This window comes from Pygocentrus nattereri, chromosome 20 (genome assembly GCF_015220715.1).
Source record: "Pygocentrus nattereri isolate fPygNat1 chromosome 20, fPygNat1.pri, whole genome shotgun sequence".
In the NCBI taxonomy this organism is placed as follows: Eukaryota; Metazoa; Chordata; class Actinopteri; order Characiformes; family Serrasalmidae; genus Pygocentrus; species Pygocentrus nattereri.
Genome location: NC_051230.1, coordinates 12,410,141 through 12,426,729, shown reverse-complemented (window position 1 = coordinate 12,426,729; position 16,589 = coordinate 12,410,141). Strand labels below are relative to the sequence as shown.

Genomic DNA, 16,589 nt, shown 5'->3' with positions numbered 1-16,589 from the left:
CAAAACGCTCCAAGACACACTGCCTGTGTCAGCTTTGTGAGTGCATGTGTATGTTTTTGCTGTCGTCTCATTCTTTTCACAGAAATATTAAAAATACAGCTCTGTTATGAAGTCTGAGATCACCCTTACTTTATATATTTTTCAGTCAAAATCACCACTAAGTACATGTTATTCATTTTGAGGAGATATTTCTGATGGGAAAAGGAGACTAATGAGGAAAAAACTGGAGTTTAATTATTAAAAGATATAGAAAATGGGACTCCTAATAACCACATAAGGCCTGGAAGACCACCAAAACTGTCACCATCAGATAAACAGTACTAAAAGCTTTCATCGTTGATGAAACAGGAGACAAATCAAGCTGCCTCCACACTACGGGTCTGAAAAGATGTGTAGCCATCACAAAGCCGTTACTGAGAAAAAGGAAAATTTGCAAATCAAAGAAGTTGCTGGTGTTCTCAGAACAATTGACTGGACACCCCAGAGTCCAGACCTCAACATCACTGAGTATGTCTGGGATTACTTGGATCGTGAGAAGCATTAAATACAACCAAATTCTAAGATTGAACTTTTGGAGGTGGGAAAAATATCCCTGTAAATTTCTTTAAAAAAAAAAAACTTCAATAAAGTCTTGTTACACTAAAGTACATGATAATATATGTATCTGAAAAATATGTATTTCAAAAAATATATATGTATATATATTTTGAAAATATACATATTTTTTCCTTTTATTTTAAAGTCACCATTTCTGAGCTTTTGTTACAACAATGATGATACAGAGACATTCAACAATGCCTTTTCTAGTTTGTACTGTACTGTACCTATCAAATACCTCCCTATAGCTCAGTGTGAGAACCGGTCACTGCAGTGACCTTCCTCCATACGATCCCACTTCAGAAATTACACAGTGGACTGTGGGCTCTTTTGTCCACCCATCCAGATTAGCTTTCGTTTTGTTTCGCTGTACGTATACGGCCCTTCATTATGACATCAAAATAATGTCGATCAAACCATTTAATAGCGCAGGCTAATAATGGGCTGCTATCTGCACCTGAAACCATATCGCCGTTGCTTCACAATGGCCGTGCAGGTGTGAGAGGAAAGAGTAACGGAGAAACAGCTTATCAGGCTTTAGATAAAGAGGCTCGGGTTGCCACGGTTTCATTGACTGGCCCTTAAAGCGAAGCGCGCCCCAAACTCAAGAGGGCTAAGCTATCCAACATAAACAATCTCCAAATGCTGTACAGTATCATGTAATGTGCCTTGGGGGGAAAGAAGCTGCGACCAAAGGAATAAAGGAGGCTGGGGAAAGGAGGGTTGATGCTTGTCAAGAAAGGCCTGGGGTAGAAGTGGACTGACAGGAGAAGGCCAGGCTAGGATCAACAAGACACCCACACCAACCCAAACACACTCACACACAAAACCACATACTATATTCTGGCATGCTTCCAGATGTATGAGTAGGGGTGGGCAATACTGCAAACATCTAACATCATGATACTTGAAGACATTTTCACAATAGAGGAAAATGGGGTTGGTTGTCAAACTTAATTTTGGCGCTTCACTCACACATCTAATAATTCAGCCAAGTCTATTTATGAGTAGAAGCTCTTATTATTAAGCTCTTATTTTATTGGTGTGATATAAGGTTTTGAACACATGTTCTGCATTAGTGACAACTCCATCTCAGTTGGCTGTCTCAATCAATAACCTAAAATGAATAACTAAGACCTGGTTAATTGATCTTTAAAGAGTTTACTTCTCTTCAAAGATCAATCAGGTATATATTATTTATTATATCAATTGAACATCAATTATAATTGATCAATATGTGCTTATAATTACAAATTGATTATAATTTGATCAATGCAGTTGGATCACCACCTTCAGCGGTGTGCAATATTAGAAAAATACAACAATCTATATATAACAGGAGCTCAGGGTGTCCTACACAGAGTGAGTAGCACTTTAAGTACTGATTTCATTAATGAGATATCAGGTTCTGAATAATAATTAATTATATTATCAATTGGACATCAATTATAATGGAATATAAGACTCTAAGCAGTTGATTCGCCAGCTTCAGAGGTGGAAAATGTTAGAAAGCGACAGCATCACGAAGCCTGAAGATATTCTAACGAAAGGAGAACAAGAGGTTGGTTGTCACATTTTTTCACTCTGGTACTCTTTTCCACAAAACTATATATTTAGACATACCTAAACCCACCAAAATCTCAGCATGTCCAGTATGAGTGGGGCACTAGTTATATCACTGATATGATGAGAAAGCAGGTTTTGAAAACATATTGTGAATTTGTGAAAACCAACCCCTGTATTAGGCTTGGCTGTCACAATTGTTATACCTTATACCTATAATGAATGACTATACCAAAGCATACAGCAATTAATTCAAATGAATTACATCACACATTGAGTATGTGTTACTACTGTAAGATTCCAAGGTCTATGCTGTTGAAATGCCACTTTCAGACTGATGCATCACAATGCATTTTTACGCTCCTTGTGTGTTCATGCGATAGGATGACAGATCTGAAGATCTGTCAAAAACTGTCTACTATATGCACACACACAAAAGAGGAACTTATTCGGCCTACCGCTAAATATGAAGCAGAGAGGAGCTCAAATTCCACATCCATTCACTCTAACATGAAGCAGGACAGGCAGGTGTTTTCGCCCAGAGCAGAATACCAGGTGGCCAGATCCAGATCTTCCTTGCTTTATTAAAGGGAAGAAAAAGAGACACAGTTGTGTGTTGACTGAATCAGCCATTAGAGGAGAATAATACAATGGCTTTTTGAGTAAAAAAAAAACAGCTGTGTGGTCTTATTGAATGTTCACAGCAGAGGATGTTCTAAGTGCTATCGGTCTGAATACTGTTCTAGTGTTTACATTTAGGGGACAAACAGTTAATTCCTTTTATGAAACAGCAAAAAGTCTTTAAAACAAAAATTTAGTTTTTTTATATATATTTTTTTTTTATATTTTTCCTTTCACGACAAACACAGACAATACGCAAGGACATACTTAGTGTCTTGCTTCTTTAGTTCTGCACTGGAAGTGATAGGCTAATGTAGCTAACAAGTACCAGATGCTGTGTTTTCTGTAAACCAATTGGAGCTGCTTTTGGAGATCCTAGCACCACACGTAACAAAACAGAAGCAAGTCTTTAACAATAACTGACATAAACCTATATAGACATTCATAAAGGTTTTTCCTAAGCTGTTATAACACTTGCTTAGGTAAAATGACATCAACATGGACAAAAGCAGGTCTTATGAAAACTGACATTCAATGAAAAATGTCTTTATAAATATTTATGTAGGTAGGCCAGTTGAAAGGCCTATGTGTCATCTAACCCTAAGAATGCTGTTCAAGGGTAAAGAGTTACCAAATGTTCTAGTTGCTGGGACACGGCCAATCCATCATGTTGATTGTTGTCATGCCAACACCAGAGACAACAGTGGTTAGCAGAGTGAGTTGTCACCTGTAAAAGTGAAAATCAAACAATACAAAAATTAAAACAGTAACAAATAATAACAATGAATTTATTAATTTAATTAATTTACTGATATCTAAATAAACTGCACAAATAAAGGCCTTAACTATTAACCAAAAACATACAAAATTCAGACTGGCTTCTACAGTTACTTTTGAACCTGTATTGCACTTTCCTCTATTTATATAACAGATTATATATAGAAAGTAGTGATTTACCGAATCATCTACTTTGACTTGTATTTGACCAAAAACAGCACAAACACATGTATCTTATCAAATATTCGCTCATTCTGAAACTCATGACTGAAAGTCAGTGGGTTTACTAAGCGTCGGCCTAAACTTTCATTATAGCTTAGCTAGATTAGCCTCATAGCTTTAAAATATGACACAAAATATGCCTAAACTGATAAATAACACTGAATGCTTTATTCAGTTTTTAAGGCACTTCACATGGTGAAGTAATTTACACAACACCTAAAATCATATCATCTATCCACTTGACCTTTTTGCAAAGTGGGACACCATGTTAAACTGCTGAAAAGTAGTAACAGATTATCTGAAAGATTCCTTGTAGTGCTTGATTATGTGGAAAAAGTGGTGAGCTGTTCTGTAGTCCCGTGGGTTGCATCAATAAGGACATGCATCACTGTTGTACAGCGACTCAAATGTATGTTGAGCCTAGCCTGCAGTTGTCCTTTGCATTATGAAACAGAGCCATGTGGGAATGGGTGCACGTGCATGCCTGTGCCGTGTCTGAGTGTGTGTTTGTGAGCAGACACATGCTGGAGTGTGCTCAAGTGCACCATCCTTTTACAAAAAAAAAAAACAAAAACATTTTCTACCCTCTTAGGATAAACGTATTTATCTATATGAATACCAGAAAGAACAGAAAACGTTTCACTGGGGAAAACCCACACAGGGATGGAGTAGTGTTGTAAGTAAATGGCAATAATGCATGTCTTGCACGTGTTTTGAAATTCAGCTCAGACACACAAAAGGAGTCAAGAGGCCATTACAGTGCTGCCATTCTTTTACTCACCATCAGCCAGGGTGAGAGGCCCTTTTCCACAAAGCCACTTCAACCAGGCTACATATTGAGTGTGTTAGAGTGTGTATGTGTGCATCTGCATGCGTGTGTGTGTGCATGTGTGACAACGAGTGAGCGTAAGAGAATCCAATAAAATGAGTAGGCAAAATTAAGCTCAATGCAAGTGGAGCACTTCACTAGAGAGAAGTCTCTATTTCTCCAGCACTTAATTTTGGATTTGTCTCTGCCGGCAAACTGCCAGAGCCATTTGAGGTGACAACATGAACACACACACACACACACACTCACGTCTCCCTCGAGGAATCCAATACACTGCTTAGATTAGCCTGTCGCTCTAATTGTGTTCAATACTTTCGACGCTGATAAATGAAAAAGTAATGATAGCTCGAGTATTAATACGCTTATAATGATAGCAGGCTTAAGCATACACAAGCACTAATAGAGGCGGGGTAGTGACTGCAAATGCAGCAAATTCGGAGATGGCTTAATTACTGCCATTGTTTAAATCTATTTACAATCTAACACTGTTCAAATCTATGGACAATCAGTGTACAGACATTACATAAGTACTTATGTTTACAAGAATTATTCATTATCAATTAGTATGGGAGCACATTCATGAAGTTATTATCCTTGCAAATGTATTAGCTTACAGGACAATAAACATTGCTAAAGTTTTAAAACATACCATTTACCCACCTGTCCATTCAGCCCAAGTATGGAAGCTAAGCTTGAAAACAGCCTGTTTTGAATTCACTTTTTTGTGATGACACAACAAATGATACATTTCCATATATCCAGTTCAGCCTACACTAGTTTGTCCGATGTAAGCTCAAGTTATAAGAAGTGTTTCAGCTCAGAAAGCTTTATGGCACAGTACATGGCAGCCAATTAGAACAGATAACATTTAGATGTGCCATGCCTAAAAGCCCCAATAACAAACACAGACCTTATCAAATGGTGTGAAAGCCTTAAAAAGCATAAAAAAGTTATTTGACCTCAGTCATTCCTAAATGATGTGTGCCACAGCAAGTTATTTCAGAAACATAGCCCATAGTCTTAGAATATTAGACTGAATGAGTGGTCTTTGCAGAGTTAATAAATATGGGAAAAGAAACTAGGAAAGTAATTTCCACTGAGGTGTTCAGACACTTCGAATATTCCTATATATTCCTATATATTCTATATATTCCTATATATGCTAACACTTTTGCAAGGCTATTCACAATAGGACTTCAAAATACATACTTGAGCATTAAGTAACATACTTATAAAGCAATATTTCACTGTTTATAAACAGCTTATGCAACTAATTGCTAGATGACAAGATGATCTCAATAAGCTTTTATTGATATAAAGGTCCTTAAACTAAAGTGAGGAACAATGTTCCATTTGTAACACCGTAATGAAGCATCATTAACAAGTAGTGGGAATTAAGGCATAATTATGTGTTCCATATATAAATGAACAGACCCTTCATTAATCTTCAATATAATCGTCGATATAATGCCATTTACTTCATAAATCATCCTGTGATTAGTAGCATCTGTCCATAAATGCTCAAATATTATTTACAAATATACTGTTCAATGCCTATGCATAGATAAGACTCCCTATGCAGGTAGCCTTGAAATTAAGTGTTGACAAATATTCTTGTATCTGTTTACGCTCCATGCGCAAAAATGTTTAGACACCTGCTCAACCAACGTCTCTTCTGACACCAACAGAAGTGGGTTTTCCATCCACCAGTATTTTTTGCAAATCTTGAAAAGGTGTATAAAAACCTGAATGAAAAATTCTCCCGGAATTGTCTGGTGCATTTGTGTTCTCAGATGCAAAGTGGACGTTGTTGGGTTAACGTGGGTATTTCAGCCCTCATTAGGGTCATTCCTTGTCCTGTCTCTGTCTCTGAGCTGGAAACAGTCATAACAACAAGGCAAATAGCTGTGAAGATAATTCTACTTCAATTTTAATTCTACAAAAACTGACTTAAAATCTCTCCAACACGTTTTTTTCCAATGCAGCCCCTAATCATAGCCTATGTCATCTAAAGATTCTTTGCATAACTGTACTGGATTGGAAACACGGCTTAATTTGCTTTTTCACTGCCAAAATGTCATGCACAGCTGTGAAATATCTGAATGGAAACCCAGTTTTAGACTCCTTTCTTCTATGAGCTTTTTGAGATTGAGACTGGAGATTTATATGAGATTAATTCAACCAGCAGATATTCTTATCCAGTACATCTTAATAAATGTGCGAACAACACAGAGTGCAAAACATCCAAACAACAAAACTAGTGCCCTTTATAGCAGGCCATTCTGTAGTTGTAGCCCAGTTTGCTGCCAAGGCTTGCTTTGATCTACAGGAAGGTGTTTCTGCTGCCACACGCCAAGCCAGCCATCTCCCTCTCCTAGCTGCTGCCACACCAGCACCTCTGTCTTCACACAGCTGGCACATCATCACCTCCATCTACTCCCCACCTGCCACCTCCAACTCATCACTGCTGTCACACCAGCCACCTCCATCTCCATACTTCTGCCCAACTGGCTGTGCAGACCTGCACTTCCTGTCCATGTGACTCAGGCTAGAGAAAACATCCACTCATACATTAGTATCATCATGTCTGCAACAACTGCACAAATACTTACATGGAGACATGATTCTTTCAAAAGACTTAGTGTTCATTCCAATATTCTCCTCTTGTAATCTTCAATCAAGGCATCAAACTATACTATATTAAATCAATTGGCCTTCAAAAGTGTTGACAAATTTTTAAAGTTGAAATTTGAATGTACTGTTCAGTCAAGTAAGAATAAATACTGGCAAGTTTGGTTAACCAAAAAACTTAATGAAACTATATGAAGGTTATTGTGGTTTTCCCTATTGTGTTTCTTTCCCAAACTCTTGTTAAAAGAGAGGTTCAGAGGTGGTTAAACACCCACACACCACAACAAGTGGACTAAACGTGTGGACTCCATTATCCATAATCCATGATTATTCCCAAGGTAGCACTTTCTTGTCTGATTTTTTTTCTTTTCAATTTTGCATTTTAAACACTCTTAACATATCTAAGCAGATTTCTATTCAATATTTTAACCTACTGCAACTTCTCAAAATCTAAGTGTCCTCAAATATTTGAAGGGCAGTGTTTATTGACATACTTTGTCCATATAAAAGCAAAAGATGAGCTGAATACCTAAAGTACTTTGACAAAACAATACCACGTATCTGCAGTGTGTGGACGGCACACTGTGGACATCATTTGCTCATGCAGACTTTGCCTAAAGCAGAACTGTAATATATAATGTATGTCTGTTTATCACTCATCCACAGATGTGGTTTTTTTTTCCACTCTCTGTTCATTTCATAGCTGTGAACTATTCCCAAAACGAGGCACCTGCATGCTCTACTGCTCGTCTGCTTGTTTTTCCGATGTCTGGAAAATAACAAACAGGCATCTTGTATTATTTCCGCGGTGGCGGAGAACGAAAGGTCCACGGCCCGCCTGCTCTCCCCTGAGCGCGTATTGATTACAACGATGCCTCAGTACCACAGGGTCAAGGCTGTTTCCATCACAAACTTTTTACTACTTTCAATCTGATCTTCACCGCACCCAGCCTTAGTGGCACTTCTTTTCCTTTCTCTGTCTCTTCCACCTCTTCTTAAGAGTTGATAAAGAGCAGAAGTGTTATGAGCATCGGAGTGCAGCTTATGTAACGCTTCACCTTTTGCTCTGTAAGTGGGTGTTGCAGTGCCTATAGAAGCTAGGGCTTCTCACTGACCACTAGAGGATGTTAACCCGCATAGGTGGATCAGAGTGGCACCTTGGAGAGGTACTCATGTGTGTACACGTAGGTGTGTGCGTGTAAGAATTTGTTCAAGTGCCTGCAGGGCTTAAGATTCACATTTCCTGAAGCTCTAGGATGTCATTATATCCAGTATTGGTTAAAGAAGGGAAGGAAATAGGCCTCCTGCAAAAAAAAAAAAAAGAAAGAAAGAAAAAGAAAAAAAATCTGTCTGAGTATCATCCACATCTCTGGCTATCACAGAGAGGAGGATTCTTTACAGCAATAGCAAGACAAAAATCTAATGTACAATCCATTTTCCAGTGCTCCCACATTTTCCCCCTCAAGTTTTCTTTCTGCTTTACATTTTGCTGAGTTTGTTGGTTTGATTGCCATGTTCTTCTGTTATATGTGTCGTTTTGTTTAATTCCTTGGTTTTGTACAGTGTGCTTGAGTTTGAGGAAGGTGCTACATTGAGGAAATGGTTGTACTTTGCAAAAACTGATACATTTGTTAACACAAACACCCTATGATGCACTGCATTAATAATTGTTAGCCAATGTTAAGCAGACAAATAACAATAGCATTTATTCATATTTCTTTCACTTTTGTTCATATACTGCATAGATAAATTAAGACTGAATAAGCAACACTCCAGAATAGCTTAACTGGATGTAATAGCATATAAGCAGTAGCTTTTACTCAAGTTATATGTACTCAAGTAAAATTGACTCATTTACGCTTTCTGAGAATTTTCAAATGATAATAATATTTCCAATAACAACACACGTTCATCTTCCACCTGTATCCACCAGACAGCTTTCATGCTTTCTTAGAGTACCTTTTAGGGTGTGTGTGAATTAAACAAAACATGTCTAGTACATCAGTACCATCTATCACACTTTACTAAACATCAATATGAATTCACTCAAAGCATTTAATTGAACAAATGTAAAGTGAAAACTAATCATGTCTTAGTGATGAATTAAGGCAGTTGTTTTTTTTTTACATAAAACATTAATGTAGTACTTGCATTATTCATGTTAACAAAGGCATTATGTAATGTTTGTTCATCAACACTTTAGTGTAACCAATTAAACTTTAGATTTTATATTTATTTCAGTAATCTAGACTGATGAGGAGCTAAATGGTAGTGTAACGTGGAGCGAGGTAGCGGACGCATGTGCGGAGGTAAGCGACTTTTATTGAGGGCAAATCCAGGGTCGTGGTCAAGATGGTCCAAAGTCATTGAGCCAATATGGAGAGATCGTGGGGCAGACATGACAAAACCTGAACACAATCAATAACAAACATCAAACACAGACCAATACATCAAACAAAGACCGATACAAAGACCAGCCAAGACCAATACAACAGGGATAACAAGGGACCAAGAGTAACCAAACAAGGGGCAGGACTAGAACACCAAAACAAACACACATGGAATAAACCAAAACAAACACGTACAGGACTGGGAGGGGCCAATCGTGACAGGTAGGCAGAATAGAAATTACAAGATCAGTGTGTGAAACGGCAAATATGGACTTTAGACCATTTACATACCATTATATTGGAATACTGGACATGTCCAGTTAAAGTGTCTTTATTTTACTGTTAAAATCTTCTGGGTCCACTGTGTAAGGCGTTTAATGTTTTAAAATCAAATATTCAAATTTGTATTTTATTTAAATCTCTTCACATGAACAAAATGTATTACACGCTGGTAGTGAAAGATACTGAAAGTTAGAGCAATTGTAAGTTATGAAGTCACTTTTCAAACAATCTGGAAATCTATGCACGCTGGCTGAGAGATGTGTTCATTAGTTTACATTTTTCCACATTTTCTTCTGTTTGTGGATGTTTGTGCTTGGTGTTGCGTAAGCAAACTTTTGGCTGCGACCGGTAAATTTTGATTAATAACATTCAGGTTTCAGGGCCAGGGCCTGAGGTCTCTATTCTACACCTCAAAAAATAATGAGCTTTCAAGGATAAAAAATATGCTGGGGAGGAAGAAATGAACATATTTCAACGCTGCCATCCACCATATTCAAATGAAATGAAGAAATGAGGTGGCTTTCGCTGATTAAATCCGCTCCGGCCCTCGCTGGCGCGCTCTCCATCCGTATTTAACTGTCAAAGGCTCTCTCCCGGAGTCAGGGGTGCCATCAGGCCTTTTGCATATGTTTTCTATAAATACCTGCACTGCCGTGTCACTAGCGCCGAGCCCACTACCTTCTGGGACTGCAACAACCTCTGGGGCTGCAGCCAATCATGTCGGACTTCGAGAGGACTCGTGTAGCAGGAAGGCTGGCCCTAGTTGTTGCGGCAGTCTCTGTTTCAGAGCGGGTGAGCATGATTTACTTAAGCTTGTCAGGAGAACAAAATCTCAAGGCAAATGTGGAGTAATAAATTGTAATACATGCTGCATATGTTTAACTCGTGACCCCTGGCATTTGGAGGCAGCTCTCAGCTCAGGAATTCCACTGACAAGAAATGGCAAGAGAGAGAGAAAATTTACAGGACCAGGAGAAATGAAGATAACAAACTCTGAGAGAGAAGGAGAGAGAGGGAAAGAGAGAATGACAGAGAGAGAGACAAAAATGACCAATAAACTCAATATCTTTCATATCTCAATCAACTGGCCTATCCACGCTCCATCAAGAAATGCCTGCTTTCATCAGAGCAGCTTTACAAAAGACTGGCAAATATAAGATTGAGGAGTTCTGATTTTCTACATAATAACAACAAATTTTCCACCATTCTAAGCTTATGGCTTTTTTAGCCAGCGTCAACTAGAGGAGGACGGATTTCCTTTTAGGGTCTTGATTTCTCTAAAGGTTTCTTCCACTTGCTTTTAGTGAGTTTTTCCTAGTCACTGTCATCACTGGTTTGTTCATGGGAGCTTGTTTTTTTCTGTGAAGTTGCTTGATTTTTCTATAAAGCTGCTTTGTGATAATGCCTGTTGTAAACAGCACTATATAAATAAACTTTGACTTGACTTGACTTCAGTGTTGTGCGCAGGAGCGGGGGTATCAAGCCCACTGCAAGCGGGAGCAGGACGAAGCATGCATGAAGAGAAACCCCACAAATGAATGAATAGCATAAATAAAGTAGAATGATCGTTAAATAATAAACATAAACCATATAAAATGACAAGAGTAAAACATTTCAAATGAATAAAGAAACTTTTAAGAATTGCAAAGCATCTGATCACGTGAGCAACACGCAAATTCATGTAGCTTACAGAGACACAAGCCTTTAGTCTGATGGCTACAGCTGCCCAGTCCAGCAAAACACCAAAACAACCAATATGCGGTTTAATTCTTGTTTTGTCTTTTCTTGGACTAAATGGTGTATGTTGAAGTTACTTCACAGTAAGCCTGATATTAATGACTACGGTGTATTTTCAGGAGGAAATAATGTATTTGTGAATAGACTTTGTCAAATATCAAATGCCAACTTGCCTTGACGGAACTGCGTGGGCGGGAGCCAGCCAAAACGATTCTGTTACAGGTGGGAGCAGGACAAACGATTCCGGATTTCTGTCGGAGCGGGTTGAAATCTTGTGGAAGTAGGACAGAAAAAAACAGTGATACGCAGAGCTCTACATCATGGGTCTTACAAAAACCCAGTAAGCATGCATTTGATTTCCATTGAAATTTTTCCTTAACCTTGCTGTTCAACTAACCACTAATATATGTCCAACAACTGCACCTGAAAATAAACTGGAAGGATAATCTGATGTGTTGATGGTCCTTTCTAAAAAGATACCCAAGTTAAAGGCTGTTATAATGTTAGTGCCATTAGTAGGTATGCTAACAGCTAGAGTTTTTTGCTCATATTTTAACACTCTCAAAAATGTCCATTTTTCTGTGAGTAGAAATCATACTGATATATCAGATAGATATGTTATTATGTGTTATTATGCTGATAACAGTCTGTTACTGTGTTAACTAGACCTAGCTAAATCTGTCTTTGCAGATTGAATCATGGCACAGCCAGACACACAATGACGACTGCATAGCACAGTGCCTGAGTGCCAGAGTCCCATATAACTGTACTGTATAAATAAGGTACCTGAACAATAACTGAACATTCTAATTTTTACTGTAATAAGTTGCAGTTTTTTTTATTAGTAGTAGTAGCAGTAGTCGTAGTAGTAGTGACAGTGAGCAGCTGGTAAAATGTGCGCTTCCACACCAGACACTGCAGGAATCAGTGCAGGAGCTGCTATTGGGAGCACACAGCTACAGTTCCACTAACCACTGAACAAGACCAAGCAGTAAAGTCAAAGTGCCACAGAGTCTGAGCTTTAACACCAGACACCACCTCTAATGTGCATGATGAGTTCTAAATGTTCGAGGAGAGTCATAAATGGTAATAATTCAGATGAAATTATATCCTTTAGCCAAATGCGGAACATACCTCACTTAACCACGCTTATTATGAACTACCGCTAATTGCAGCTCACTTCTCTGCTGGTTTGTGGGAAAGCAAGAGGAAAAACACATTATAATTAGAAGCCGCATGTTGGTAGCAACACATTTAAGTAGCGATATAGTTCGACATAACAGCTTTGGTGTCTGAGAAAAAAACTTGCACCGATTCAAAAGTGTAACTGAGGTTTCAGCGTAAAATAACATCCTTATCCCCTCACAATCTTGTTAGGTGTTATTCTGCCATGTGGTGAGCTTTAAGAATGCAAGAAAAAAAAGGAGTTATATAGAAAACTGGGATTGTGTGTGGGAGTTACCATGTGTTCTTGCATACATAGAGAGGGGGAAGAAAATTCTGTATGTGAAATGATTATATTTTACTGAAGACATAATGTGCTGTAGATATGCTTATACTTCAAATTAAACTCATACAATTTCCATGAAAAGTCTGAGGGCACTTTGACTTAATAAACTTATTCTTTGCTTATGTAGATTCTGACATTCTGACATACTGAACTCTAAAAAAGTGAAAAAGGGAACATCACTGTGCATTCATTTAATATCCAATCAAAATTGCCATAAAGTACAAAGAGTTTTGATATAAGGCAATGCATAAGGAAGGGAAACGTTAAAGGTTAAAGAAGTTAAGAAAACAGGCGTTTCAAACAAAAAGAGAGAATGAGACTCCTAACAAAATGTACAAAGAGCTGGTTTATCACCATCAGATAAACCATGCCTAAAGCTTTCATTTTTGAGAGCGAGGAGAAAATCAAACTCCACTCTTGATTCAGATCTGAAAAAATCCACAGGTGTTTCATTCTATCCATCCACTGTGAGAAGACAACTCAACACTATGAATCAGAAAGGATGTGTAGCTGTCAAGAAGCCCTTACTAAGAAAAGCAAACATCCAACCATCCATCCATTTTCTAAGCCGCTTCTCTGTCAGGGTCGCGGGGGGGTGCTGGAGCCTATCCCAGCAGTCTTCGGGCGGAAGGCAGGATACACCCTGGACAGGTCGCCAGTCCATCGCAGGGCAGACAGACAGACACAGACAGTCACACCTAGGGGCAATTTACTGACTGCATGTCTTTGGACCGTGGGAGGAAACCGGAGAACCCGGAGGAAACCCACGCAGACACGGGGAGAACATGCAAACTCCACACAGAGAGGACCCTGGTCACCCGGCCGGGGAATCAAACCCAGGCCCTCTTCGCTGTGAGGCGACAGCGCTACCCACCACGCCACCGTGCCACCGTGCCACCAGAAAAGCAAACAGACAAAAGAAAAAAAAAAAAAAACTAAAAAAATAGAAATGTAAAAATCAAACAAAGAAGGCGCTGGTGTTCTCAGAAGACAAGTCCAGGCCTCTCATTAAATGTATTTGGAATTATTGGATTTGGATTGTGAGAAAAAGAAAATGCAACCAACTTCTAAGACTGATTTTTGGAGGAAGATTTTCTCAGCAGATTTCTTAGAAAAACTGAAAGCAAGTCTCCCAAAATGAATAAAGGTTAAAATAAGAGCAAAGAATGGACACACAAAATACTGAAAAAAATGTTATGTTTAATTGTTGAGGCTTCTGTGTCATTTTCTTTTAAATGTTTGAGTTCTACTTTTTATCTGATGCTGAAATACAAATAACTTATTTAAGGACCACAGCACTGTAGGTCACACAGCTAAAATCATGATTTAGATATGTGGTTTGTGTAATACAAATGTTAATAAGAGGTAAATATATATATATATTCTTGCCAGAACAATAGCTTTGAGTTATTCAAATGGAAAAAGAAAACATCTGTTAAAAACATTTTAGGATGCCTAGCTGTTCAAAATGTCTTTAACTAATGAACATGACAGGCAGCGCACCCACAAAGTGTACAAATAAATCAAACTCCTCTCAGACGGTAGCATCAGTGTGTGTTTAGAGGCAGCAGATGGAGGGGAGAGGGCAGTGGCGGATGCTGGGGGACTGAAGCTGACACTGTGGACTGATGGCTGGGGCTGGAGCTGCCAGTTTGAGTGTTAGCCCCTCTGATCCACCCCACGATGCAGCACCAGTGGCCCCTCCAGCCCCCCTGCCATCCGGGTCCCCATAAAAATAGCCCCTTCCATTACTCTTCTCCTTCCCCAGAGGCTGCAAGGTCTCCGGCATCATTACCAGGACTAAGCATGTGACTCTGGCTGCTACACAGCAGTCTGGAAGCCCCACCTCCAACCCCATCCCTCTAATTATAGGTCAAGCACTCTTTTTGTAAATTATAAAAAAAAAAACCTTTGTTCTTATCTGGAATGAAAAGACATCATGAGATTGGACAAGAAGGAGGAGGATCAGGGGAGAAATTAGCAAAAAAGAAAGAAAATGATATAAAAATTGGAACACGGCAAAAATTTCAATTATAAAACCCGGCTAATTTGGTATGACCAGCGAGTGTCATGCATGCTGACAGTGCTCCATTATGCAGTCATTTGGGCTCTTTCAAATTAGTTATGTTAATGTCCTGCGCTGGAATGTAACACTTGGATGGGACAAGATTCCAGCAATTAATTTCTACAGTCAGCCGAGAGACAAGCAAATTTATTTTCCCCCCTCTCGGGGAATGGGTGTTGGAGGAGGTGGCGAGGGTGGGGGCGAGCGCGTCAGGGTGCGCCAAACAAGCACAACACCGGGCCTAAATAAAGCCCGAACAATGGGCGCCAATGCCTCCTCATTCATTCCACTGACAATGTTTTGCAGCTTAAACCTGTTTTATTAATTATGTTTGACATTTCCTTAATTAGTTTCATTTACACCAAATCAATCCCTGCCGCCACCCGGCCTCATTTATCATTTTAAAAAATTTGCATAGCCGGTGCTGACTTTTTCTACTTAATTATACATTAAAAGTGTCAAGCGCGCTTGCTGCCTGGCATTATCTGCCACGGAAAGGGCTGTGGCTGGGCGGCGCTGGCATTAATCACGGCAAGGCTGCGAGTGTTGCCGGACGCTGGCTCTGCAGGCAGTTTCAAGTCTCGGAGCCCCCCAGCAGCTCCACGGCCCATTGATGGACCCCCAGACCCGACAAAATGCAAAGATGAGTGACCTCCAGTCTCCTAAACAACCAGGGCTTGTTTACTAGTACAGGCATGAGGAAGGAATAAATAACCAGCATAAATAAAATGTGGCTTTGCTTAGTTCATGCTGATAGTGTGGACACAAATATGTGTGTTTTATATGGAGCAAAGAAACGTAAGAAGTATTTCTCAAACAGCACCAACTCAAATGACAAGTTCAAAGCATCTCAAAGAGGTAATAATAAGATACTGGGTTTCTGTATTAATAGTAGTTTGGCTACAAATCATCAAATCAAATTTACATAACTTTTCTCTTGCGTGAAATATAATCAGTCAGCCATGGCACATCTGGAGTCAGAAGTTACTGTCTATATCTTTGCAGCTAGCTAGCAACTCATGCTAAACTACACCAGTTAACATCAGGCAAATTGCAACAAAATCATCATATACTTCCTTTAAACTGTCCAATATGGCAAACATATTATCGCTGTTGTTGGAAGAAATCCTTGAATCTCCATCTCTCTAACTTTACAGGAGAAAGAAAAAACCTACTTTATTTTAATGTAAGTCAATGGAACCAGATTTTTTTCCAAGTTGAACTGTTTCTTTTGGTCCATTCTTCATGAAATATATACAGAATGTCAAGGGTAACAAGTCTTTTCTGGTTATGTCAAAAACTGAAAAATGTCAAAAATGTAGATACGAGGTTTTCGTCTGACAACAGTGTTATGCTACTGTTGTT

At 38.9% G+C, this 16,589-nt stretch overlaps 1 long non-coding RNA gene across 1 annotated transcript in view; it reads right to left on the bottom strand.

Annotated features, from left to right (window-relative positions):
- The window catches only part of LOC108423584, a 61,761-nt gene extending 58,264 nt beyond the window's left edge, over positions 1–3,497 (bottom strand). The window contains exons 1-2 of the long non-coding RNA XR_001857569.2: positions 3,413–3,497; positions 2,619–2,739 (exon numbers count right to left, since the gene is read on the bottom strand). This is a non-coding gene — a long non-coding RNA (uncharacterized LOC108423584). The remainder of the gene's footprint in view (positions 1–2,618; positions 2,740–3,412) is intronic.
- Positions 3,498–16,589: the final 13,092 nt, after the last annotated feature.